The sequence below is a fragment of the Salvelinus alpinus genome, chromosome 6 (genome assembly GCF_045679555.1).
Source record: "Salvelinus alpinus chromosome 6, SLU_Salpinus.1, whole genome shotgun sequence".
Lineage (NCBI taxonomy): Eukaryota > Metazoa > Chordata > Actinopteri > Salmoniformes > Salmonidae > Salvelinus > Salvelinus alpinus.
The window spans coordinates 75836165-75848213 of NC_092091.1; positions in this window are offsets into that span (position 1 = coordinate 75836165).

Sequence of the window (12049 nt, forward strand, 5' to 3'; positions counted from 1 at the left end):
AAGGGTGTGTAATATAGAAGGGTAGTCACTGGACATTCTGAGCCTTGTTTGAGTACAGTAGGTAACATGATCAAGGAGCTATTGAAATGAGAAAGTTTGACAAATTCATGTAAAAACGTGTGAGATGATAATGGACAAACTAAATGGTGTGCAATGTGTAGGCCCACTGATGGTACATTCTGAACCTTGTTTGAAGTCAGTAGGTCACATGACCAAGGAGGAATTGAAAATTTCATGTCAAATCGTGGGAGATGAAAATGGACAAACTAAAGGGTGTGCAATATAAAAGGGTGGTCAGTGGGCATTCTGAACCTTGGTTGAGGTCAGTAGGTCACATGACCAAGAAGCTATTGAAATTCAAATGTAAAAACAGTTTGTACTTTGTTTACGCTCCCTAACTAATTCCTCTAGGAATACAAAATGCTGCTCAAATTTCCACATGTTTATTAGCTTTGGAAAGCAAATTTATGTCCAAATCGTGAAAATAAGACCTGTGTAACGTTGTGCGCAATTTTTCCAACATCATGACACTTATTTGGAGTCTGTAGCTCAAGAGGTTCGAAAGCTATTGATGTTTGAAAGCGCGAATATCTGTTGAATATCCACCTGAAACTGTCTTTACCTCGGTACTTATTGGCCAGTGCATCCAGTGTGCGCTCTGAATGCGAAACTACAGAGCGATAGGGTGAGTTGTGTTCAGTGAGCTGTTCTCTCTAGTAGGACAAGTAATGTTCAGTGAACTATTCTCTCGCTTAGATGTTTGGAAGTAGCTGGCAAGTTAGTACAGAACATTTGGATCATCCCTTAAAGATGTGGGTGGGGCTAAGGCTTAATAAGAGGGTGACCAATGCTGAGTGGGTGTAGACAAAGGGCTTTCCAATAATAGTACCAAAACATTGAAGACAGTTTCTCAAAAGTGAGTTTGCAAGTTGAACAACTTTCAAAGCAGAATTTCTTCCCCATTTGTTTCCTCAAATGCAGTGTGTGATATACCATTTTGTAGCTCTGAGTCTCTACTTTTATCCAATGTAAATCACAGAATTTCAAATGTTGCAACACAGAATTTCAAATGTTGCTACATAGTACAGAATCCAGGTGGTGAGTCACAAATGAATAGGGGCTGGATGTGCATGAAACTTGGCGTATTTGTGCTTAGCTAGTTAGCATTGGATTGCGGAACTAGCTCTAAATTCTTGAATATTTGACTCGGATATAGAAAAATGGTATCCACAAGTTTATCTGACTCTTCGGAATTAGAAAAAGAGCCTCCCAAACTATCCCTTTAAAGTCGTCTATTTTAATGGCAGAGGCACGTCAATTCAAATATCAATACATTAGTCAAATTATGGCTAGTCTAGATGAGTGTGATCTTGTTCTGAGCACTCTTCACAGCATACTGTAGGTTCTAAATCCTAACCCCTGGACAGAGGAATAGACACTCATTCTACTCCAATAAGAACAAGCCACAGCAGGTACAGTTAAAACTCTGTTTTACGTTGTCTTGAAAACCCACAGTAACTTCTATCAATTTGTAATAATACCATTGTCTATTCATGAGTATTAGGTTACTTCCTGTGATGATAAAACGTGTTTTACACTAAGTGTTCCACCTCTTTTCCAGTGATGCTGTGTGCAGCGTTACCTGGCTGTTGTCCAGCCTGTAGTCTTCCTCAAGTACAGACTCCTAAGGTACAGGGTGGCATGTGTGATCATAGCATGGTTGCTGACACTTTGCCTCCTTCTGTCAAATTCAATGCCGGTATCTTCACCGCGGTTCTGTCTATCGACATGTTCTGCAGTGTCTTCTTACTGAGTGTGCTGAGCAGGTCCAGTCCAGGGGATTAAGGGAAGGAGAGAGGGTGAAACAGAGGAGAGGGAGGGAAACTGAGGAAGAGAAGAGCCTCCCGTTCCATCCAGATCATCATCCAGATCATCCTGCTGACCTTGATGCTGAACTACTCTCCTGTCATCGGGGAAATCCTTCAGGATCATATTTCTTTAGTTGTATTCTGACCTCTTCCTTTTTATTTCCGCATGTTGTGTAGCTTTAATCAGGCCATCCTCTACCACCTCACGGTTGGGAAACTGCCCTGCATCTGGGGTTAAAGAGAAGGATAACTCCTCTGTAGGGGAAAGGTTCTCTTGAATCTCTCTGGTAATCATTGTGTTCCGTTCCCTTTAACCAAACTGTTGATGCCATTTAGAGGTTTTGACATTTGTAATAATTTGTTTATGGTTAAACTAAACAGTGTGTGCAGGGGGGTAAATATGTGTGTGGAATTGTCATTTATTTGTCTTGTTAATCTGAGTGAAGTTAGGAATACAATTATACAGTATGATATTTCTCAATTCCTGACTGTTTTGCTTGGTTTGACATTGTAACCCCCCCAAAAAAATATTGTATGTGTTACTATTTAAACTTTTCTAAACTTTTCTAAACAATCTTTTAAATTCTATTACATCCTGTACAGCAGTTATTTCTCTACTGTTGGGTGATGTTCCATATTGAAATGAATTGCTGTTTTTAAAATAGGTGGAATAAAGCAAATCTGATTGATTCTACAGTTCAGGTCCTTGTCTGTCTGTCACTTATGATTACAACATTTCACCAAAGATGTGTCCCCCTTCAGTGATGAATGCACATGGCTTGGCTAATTGTATAACCACTATGAAACATTCAAACCCAAAGAGGGCCTACTGTGTAAAAACATTAGCTTCCATAAGTATTGGGACCTGCCTGATGTTTATATTGGTCATTTGCATGACAGCCAACATAGTATTTTAGCTGTTGTAACTGCCTCTGAAGGAGTAACCCACAGGACACAAACTGTCTGAATTGACATTAATTTTACCCTAAAAACATATGTATGACGACATTGAATCAACACGGAAAACTAATTAGATTTACAAAAAGTAATCAACTTCTGATTTATTTACACGTTTAAATGTTTTACTCACGCTGGCCTTGGAGAAAGAGAGCCCACAGGCTTTGGTAGCAGGCCTTGCCAGTGGCAATGTGTTGTCCTCAAAGCGAGCAAAGAAGTTGTTTAATTTGTCTGGGAGCAAGACGTAGATGTCCGTGACATTTAAAAACATTAGCATGTAGTGTGTGTGTGTGCACATCCATCAATTACATATACATGTCAGTACATACACACAACAAGTATGTCACATGGGGGAGTGGCGTTGTGCTGTGAGGTGATGCTTTATTTGTTGTTTTTAAACCAGGTTTGCTGTTCACTTGCGCTCTATGAGATGGAAGGGTGTTACATGCACTCATGGCTCTGTATAATACTGTATGTTTCATTGAATTTGTTCAGCACCTGGGGACTGTGAAAATACCCCTAGTGGCATGTCTGGTGGGGTAAGTGTGTATCTCAGTGCCTTGTGTAGATTGACTATGCAAACAGTTTGGAAGAAGTGATAGTGAGTCTCTCAACTCTTAGCCAAGAGATTCTGGCATGCATATTTATATGAGCCCTCTGATTACAGTGATTGGTACATGCCCTGCTCTTGACCACAAGGGGTGGTGCGGATGGCTCAGTCCATCACTGTGGGCGAGCTCCCAGCCATCCAGGAAATTTATGAAGACTTCAGCCACCCCAGCTAAGCACTGTTCTCTCCGCTACAGTCTGGCAGGCGATACAGGAGCATCAGGTCTGAGACCAACAGGATCCAAGACATCTTCATTCTCCAACTCCACCCGGGCTGACTCCACCCGGGCTGACTCCACCTGCGCTGACTCAGTTTAAGTCCTGCAGTTTGAACAAGGCTTTACAAATCCTCCTCAATCAATCACAGACTGTGTATGGCCATTAGGTCCTGACAAACACAATCATTTGCATAGGTGTAATGACCTGCTGCACCTGTTTGTGACTCACAGGTGTTCAAGCGGGGACTAATATACCTGACTGGTATTCAAGACACACCAAATGGAAAATGTTTTGAATGGGGTGAAAAAACAAAGATGAGAATTCTCATTGGATGAGTTTAGGAAGTACCTCCTCCCTTTCCATATGTTTTGCCCCTTTTATGTTGTACCTGTGTATGACCCAGCATTCAGTTCTTGACACACTTTCCAAGAGAGAGGAGAGCCTCATCAGTCAAAAGAGAGGAGAGCTCCATCAGTCTCTCTCTCTCTCGCTCTCTCTCTCTGAGCTTCCTTTACACATCAAAACTGCACCAAGTAAAAATATGAATAATTCCACCGCAGCTGCAAACTCTTCCCAGCCTGAAAATGCATTTGCTGCCTATTTGTCCCAAGATCAATCAATCATCATGGCTTCCAATGCAATCAACTTCATCCTGGGTCTCCCCACGAATCTCTACAGTTGAAGTCGGAAGTTTACATACACCTTAGCCAAATACATCTAAACTCAGTTTTTCACAATTCCTGACATTTAATCCTAGTAAAAATGCCCTGTCTTAGGTCAGTTAGGATCACCACTTTATTTTAAGAATGTGAAATGTCAGAATAATATCAGAGAATGATTCATTTCAGCTTTTATTTCTTTCATCACATTCCAAGTGGGTCAGAAGTTTACATACACTCAATTGGTATCTGGTAGCATTGCCTTTAAATTGTTGAACTTGGGTCAAACGTTTCAGGTAGCCTTCCACAAGCTTCCCACAATAAGTTGGGTGAATTTTGTTCCAATCCTCCTGACAGAGCTGGTGTAACTGAGTCCGGTTTGTAGGCCTCCTTGCTCGCACATGCTTTTTCAGTTCTGCCCACAAATTTTCAATAGGATTGAGGTCAGGGCTTTGTGATGGCCACTCCAATACCTTGACTTTGTTGTCCTTAAGCCATTTTGCCACGACTTTGGAAGTATCTTTTTATACGTTTTTTTTATTTCACCTTTATTTAACAAGGTAGGCTAGTTGAGAACAAGTTATCCTTTGCAACTCTGACCTGGCCAAGATAAACCATAGCAATTTGACACAAACAACAACACAGAGTTACACATGGAATAAACAAAACATACAGTCAATAATACGTATAAAACAAAAGAAAACAAAAAGTCTATATACAGTGAGTGCAAATGAGGTAAGATAAGGCAATAAATAGGCCATGGTGGAGAAGTCACTACAATATAGCAATTAAACACTGGAATGGAAGATGTGCAGAAGTTGAATGTGCAAGTAGAGATACTGGGGTGCAAAGGAGCAAGATAAATAAATACAGTATGGGGATGAGGTAGGTAGATAGATGTGCTGTTTACAGATGGGCTATGTACAAGTGCAGTGATATGTGAGCTGTTCTGACAGCTGGTGCTTAAAGCTAGTGAGGGAGATATGAGTCTCCAGCTTCAGCGATTTTTGCAGTTTGTTCCAGTCATTGGCAGCAGAGAACTGGAAGGAAAGACGACCAAAGGAGGAATTGGCTTTGGGGGTGACCAGTGAGATATACCTGCTGGAGCGCGTGCTACGAGTGGGTGCTGCTATGGTGACCAATAAGCTGAGATAAGGCGGGGTTTTACCTAGCAGAGACTTGTAGATAACCTGTAACCAGTGGGTTCGGCGACGAGTATGAAGAGAGGGCCAACCAACAAGATCGTACAGGTCGCAATGGTGGGTAGTGTATGGGGCTTTGGTTACAAAACGGATGGCAAGTTTGCTTGGGGTCATTGTCCATTTGGAACACCCATTAGCGACCAAGCTTTAAATTCCTGACTGATGTCTTGAGATGTTGCTTCAATATATCCACATAATTTTCCTCCCTCATGATGCCATCTATTTTGTGAAGTGCACCAGTCCCTCCTTCAGCAAAGCACCCCCACAACATGATGCTGCCACCCCCATGCTTCACAGTTGGGATGGTGTTCTTCGGCTTGCCCTTTTTCCAAACATAACGATGGTCATTATGGCCAAACAGTTCTATTTTTGTTTCATCAGACCAGAGGACATTTCTCCAAAAAGTACGATCTTTGTCCCTGTGTGCAGTTGAAAACCGTAGTCTGGCTTTTTTATGGCGTAATTGGAGCAGTGGCTTCTTCCTTGCTGAGCGACCTTTCAGGTTATGTCGATATAGGACTCGTTTTACTGTGGATATAGATACTTTTGTACCTGTTTCCTCCAGCATCTTCACAATGTCCTTTGCTGTTGTTCTGGGATTGATTCACACTTTTCGCAAAAAAAGTAGGTTCATCTCTAGGAGACAGAACGTGTCTCCTTCCTGAGCGGTATGACGGCTGCGTGGTCCCATGGTGTTTATACTTGCGTACTATTGTTTGTACAGATGAACGTGGTACCTTCAGGTGTTTGGAAATTGCTCCCAAGGATGAATCAGACTTGTGGAGGTCTACAATTTTTTTCTGAGGTCTTGGCTGATTTCTTTTGATTTTCCCATGATGTCAAGCAAAGAGGCACTGAGTTTTAAGGTAGGCCATGAAATACATCCACAGGTACACCTCCAATTGACTCAAATAATGTCAATTTGTCTATCAGAAGCTTCTAAAGCCATGACATTATTTTCTGGCATTGTCCAAGCTACAGTCAACTTAGTGTATGAAAACTTCTGACCAACTGGAATTGTGATACAGTGAAGCATAAGTGAAATATTTGTCTGTAAACAATCGTTGGAAAAGTTACTTGAATCATGCACAAAGTAGATGTCCTAACCGACTTGCCTAACTATTTAACAATAAATTTGAGTTTTAATGACTCCAACCTCAGTGTTTGTAAACTTCCGACTACAACTGTACATGTACATACTACCTCAACTAACCGGTGCCCCCGCACATTGACACTGTACAGGCACCCCCCTGTATACATTGTTATTTTTTATTATTTCATTGTTACTTTTATCTCTTATTCTTATCCATATTTTTTAACTGCACTGTCGTTTAGGGGCTCGTAAGTAAGCATTTCACTGTAAGCTTTGCACCTGTTGTATTCGGTGCATTTGACTAATATAATTTGATTTGATACCAAGGGTAAAGAGTGTGTGAAAGCGGGAGACAGACATGTTCTTGGTGCTATGTTGAAACATCAGGACCAGGAAGGAGGAAGACAGAGTGAAAGCACACAGCAAAGGTTTTTGTTTCATTTTTACTCGTTTTCACCTACACATGTACTTTTCCACACTTTTAATACCCTCGGGTCCAGTAGACCTGCATACCACATATGTAAGAAATGTGTAGGAGGGTGCACAGTGTGCACTCAATGAAAATGTGTTATTTTACATGTTCTTCACCAAAAATGAGCCAAGGCCAATGAGGCTCAGGTTGAAAAAATAATGAATTGTATAATTTTTATTTTAGTAAACATTGAAAATGGGTCCCACAGACCTGAACACCACACAAGGGTTAAATTGTCTTCATACTTCAGAGAAGGAAAAGGGGACATTTTCTTCCTCCAATAAACAATGTCAGTGATATAAATTCCCAATAATAGATCCTGGTATAGAATTCTCACTTGGTATCTCTCTCCATCTTCATCCATGATCCATGATCCACCCTTGACTTCTGAACTGTATTGATTAGCTAACTGCTTACCTTTCTTGTTTTATTTAGTTTTCTTAGATTTCCAGATGTAAACATATTCAGCATTTAGCTGCCATGCATACTGAAATAAAAGTAATCTTCATTCTCTCCTGTCCTTCCTCTGAAGATATTAATACTCAGGTGGAAATGCCTATAGAGGTCTATAGTCTAAAGAGATGTAGCAGCGTTCAACTGTTTTTTACACTTACCTCCCTGAGTTCCCTGTTTCTGGATAAAACATAATCTTGGTGATAGTTGATCTGTTCTGCAGCCTTTCCATCCTCCCCATCTTGAAGAGCCCCGAGTCGGGGCAGGGAGAGATGGAGAGAAGATGAGGCAGAAGGGGAGGAGGAGAGCGGACTCACCGGAAGAATGTGCCAGCTCCCATTCATCATCATGCACTTCCTGTTTGGACACGTGAAGGATTATGTGTACTCAGTCATCGACAGTGTTACCATGTTCTTCACTTGTGCTTGTGGGTGGATGCAGCCCCTCCCCTACCTCCACAGGGCTGGGAAACTGCCCTGTATCAGAGGTCTCTGAGGAAAAGGTGACACAAGGTCTCACATTTATTTGAACCTTTTCATTCTCTTCATAGACAGAAACTTAGATTGAGAAATCTGAGAAGTATGCCCAACCCCAATCCTAACCTTAACCGTTATTGGGGAAAATTATAAATTGAGGCAAGTTTAGTGTTTAGGAGCAATTTTACCCTCCTCCCACCTTAGTCTAGATCAGGGCTGTTCAATGTCAGTCCTGGAAGAACTAAACACTTCTGGATTTCATCCTCCCCTTCTAATAAGGGACTATTTCAGACCTGGGACACCAGTTGAGTGCAATTAACTTTCAGTCTTCCAGGACCAGAATTGAACAGCCCTGGTCTAGAGCAAAGTTCAAAGCATTTAAAATAGTTCAAATAGTATTTGAAATATAGTCTGTTGAGATGCTGAGTCTACTCTCTAATCAGGGGCCAATCTAGAGCAGATAGAAACTGAAGATGTTCATCTTTAATTTTTGATTGTAAATCACTTCTGATCTGATTTTTATCATCTTGTTTTATCCTCCTGTACTTACAAGAAAACACCCCCAATTGTTAATTTTGTTTGTTACCTCTATGACTTCCCCTGATTACTCATCTCTAAACAATACTTTTTCTAACTGTTAATTTGTTAATTGGAGTGAAATGTGTTTTTAGCTTATTATTATTTGTAGGTTTTTTAAGAGTGTCTTGGCTGACCAAGTTGTCACATACCTGCTTTAAACCAAGAGTGCATCTTATTTGCCTACAAACTGACACTCCTCTTGTTGGTGCTCTGGTCGACGTCTGAAATGGCACCCTATACCCTATATAGTGCACTTCTTTTGACCAGGGCCCATAGTGAATAGGGTGCCATTTTGGATGCACTGTGGTCTAAATCACCAGGTTCACGTGTCTCAGGTGTGGCAGAGCAGGACAGGGTTGGCAGAGATTTGTATATGCAGTAGTAGCTCCAGCACCACAGACACAACCACACCACACCCCAGGAGAGAGGGACGCTGCGTCCAAACAGGTTAGCAAAACCTTTGTTTTTTATCACTTTATGTAGCGTATGGCCAAATACATTAGATGTGAAACAAATATATATTTTTATTTCAATATTGGCAATTTATGCAGATTTATTGACACATTTTGATATTTCGTCAAGTTTACAAAGTGATCATCTCTATTGCATATATTACCTACAAAGATTTGTAAGAGAGTATCTTTCTTAATTTAGCTCCATCAGGTTTTTAGCTGCCAATGGTACTCAGCATTTTACATTTATTTTTCAACCAGCAGAGTGACTTAACTTAACACCCTATTTGTCCAAAAAGCTTCTGAACAGCTTCTACCCCCAAGCCATAAGACTGCAGAACAGCTAATCAAATGGCTACCCAGACTCACTACTGTTATTTTATTGTTGTTCTTTAATTATTAGTTATTTTTCTATTTTCTTAACTTTTAAAAATATTTAGTAAATACTTTTTTAGCACTTATTTTTTCTTAAAACGGCATTGTTGGTTATTAAAGGTTAGTAAGACTTGCTTTCTTGTAAGTAAACATTTCAATATAAGCTCTACACCTGTGGTATTCAGCGCGTGTGATGAATATGAATTGATTTGATTATATACTGCAGTGGTTACAGAATGATTATATGTGCGTATATAAGATGAATAAAGACTGATATTATAGCGAAAATAAATACTTTGCATGATACTGTTTCTTGAACCTGTAGCTTCTCTCCCTGTTTCTGTCTCACACTCTCTCTCTCTGTGTCTCATTCTCTCGCACTTTCTCTCTCTATCCCCATCCCGCTCTCTCTCTCCCTCTCTCTCTCTCTTTGGCTCTTTACCTTACAGATCCCAAGAATTTTCACACATTCCAGTTACATGCATCATTAAGATGAAAGTATATGAAGTCAATGATACGTCCAACCCTCCTCCGATCGCCCTCATTGATCAGGGTGCACAGGGTGTCCATGTAGCACATTATATCCCCATGTTAACTGCTTCTTTTTCAATTAACATCATCCTGGGTCTCCCCACCAACGTCTACATACTCTGGCTGATACTGACTGGAGCTGGAGGGACGATGGCCTCAGAGTTCTTCTCTCTCAACCTGACTGTTTCTGAGATCCTCTTCTGCTTCTTTAATACCGTCAGCATGGCTGGTCTCTACATCCAGTCTGGTTTTGTCAACAAAGCTTCTCATTTTTCTTTTGGGTTCATTTTCTCTGGTCGTCCCCTGTTCCAGTGCTGCATCTGTTTGGAGCGCTACCTGGCGGTGGTCCACCCTGTGGTCTTCCTGAAGTACAAACCCCTGAGATACAGGGTGGGGTGTTGTAGTGTTGTCTGGCTGATGGTTCTTGGGTCCTGCTGTCTATGTTTGTTAGAGTTTTTTTCACCACCTTTTGTTTATTGTCTCTTTGTCCAGACAATGATCTATTTTTCTCTGATGTCATTCTGCTGCCTCTCAGTTCTCTGGGCTCTGAAACGTCCAGGGCCGGGGGATGGGGACAGGGAGGGGACAAACAGCATTAAGATGAAGGCCTTTAAGATCATTTTGATTATCCTGGTGTATGCTGTGTTGTCTCAACTCCCAGTGGCACTGATGGCACAGACTCAAAGTTACATTCCATATATGGAGTTTTTTTCAGGAGTGGCCATTTGTTTCTGCCTCCATGTCATCTCTGGGTTTGTGCAGCCCCTCCTCTACCTCCACAGGGTTGGGAAGCTGCCCTGCATCAGTAGACTCTAAGAGAAAAAGTTACATCACATCACCCCATTAGTGCCTTTAAAAATGTAGGACATGTCATTATATTTATGTTTTATGTTTTTCCATAATCATTTGTGAATTGAAATGTATGATTTTTTCACATAGGGATTTTATTGTTTTCCAATTCCTAATGTCTGAATGCATTTCCAGTGTAATCAGTGGCCTAAAAAGCAGGGGTTGGAACCAGTTCATAGAACAGAACAGAAAAATAAGAATAAGAGTCCAAACCCGGGAACGAAACTGATCTATACTGTTCTAGAACAGAAACGTTATTTTAAAAAGCATGAGAATTGATTAGTAATGCTATTTTACATTCCGGGATTCTTTTTTTATGTCCGCAAAAACGCTCTCAAAGCGCTTTTACAAATCCCTCACTTTGTCACTCAGAAACATATTACAGTGTTTACCTGACTTCCATCTGAAAATACTTGCCAGTGAGTGTGTAGGCAAGGTGCCCTTCCCCTTCTGAAGCATAGTTTAGTAGCTTCCTGAAGTTACGAAAGTGATTTGGAAATTAGGGAGAGAGATTTTAAATTAGAGAAGAAATGTATTCATATTTTCAATGCTAGTTAAGAATACTGTAGATATCACGTTTCACATTGGATTCATTAACTTCCAAAAGGTATCTGGGGTTTTATAATCAATTTGGTTGCTGCTTTGCACCCACAAGTCTGTTAGCTAGCTGGTGCATCGTTAAGCTAACTCTCTGAAGTTCAAAGACATTCACAATTCCTTCATAGAAGCCTCTCCTCCGTAGGTATAATTCTGTGGGTCTATTTCAGATAATGCATGTCTTAACAAAAAGATGCACAACGCTTCAAGCCAAGCTTCCTCCTGCTCCGACATTTCTCGCTCTCCACACCTGCAAAATTTCAGACGCATCTCGCGCCTTACACACACCTTTGTCCAATGCATGTAAAAGGTTTTCACCTTTGTCCAATAAATGTAAAAAATGAATACAAACCAGAAGTTTTATTTTTTTATTCCAACCGGTTCAGAACTTTATTTTGATGGTCGGAACATTGGAACAGGAACAAACAAAGTATGATTCTATTCAGAACGAAACAAATTGTAAAATGATTTTGGTACCAACCTCCGCTAGAAAATGATGGTTAGATTCCTCCCCCTGTAGATTTTGTTTTGATCATATTGGGTCATCAGTTTATGTACTCACACAGTGTAAACCAGCCCAAGTCCATAATTAGATAAATAGGCCGAGTTTCAAACCGATCTAGCAGGTAGACAATGCAGCTTTGAAAGGCAACCTAAC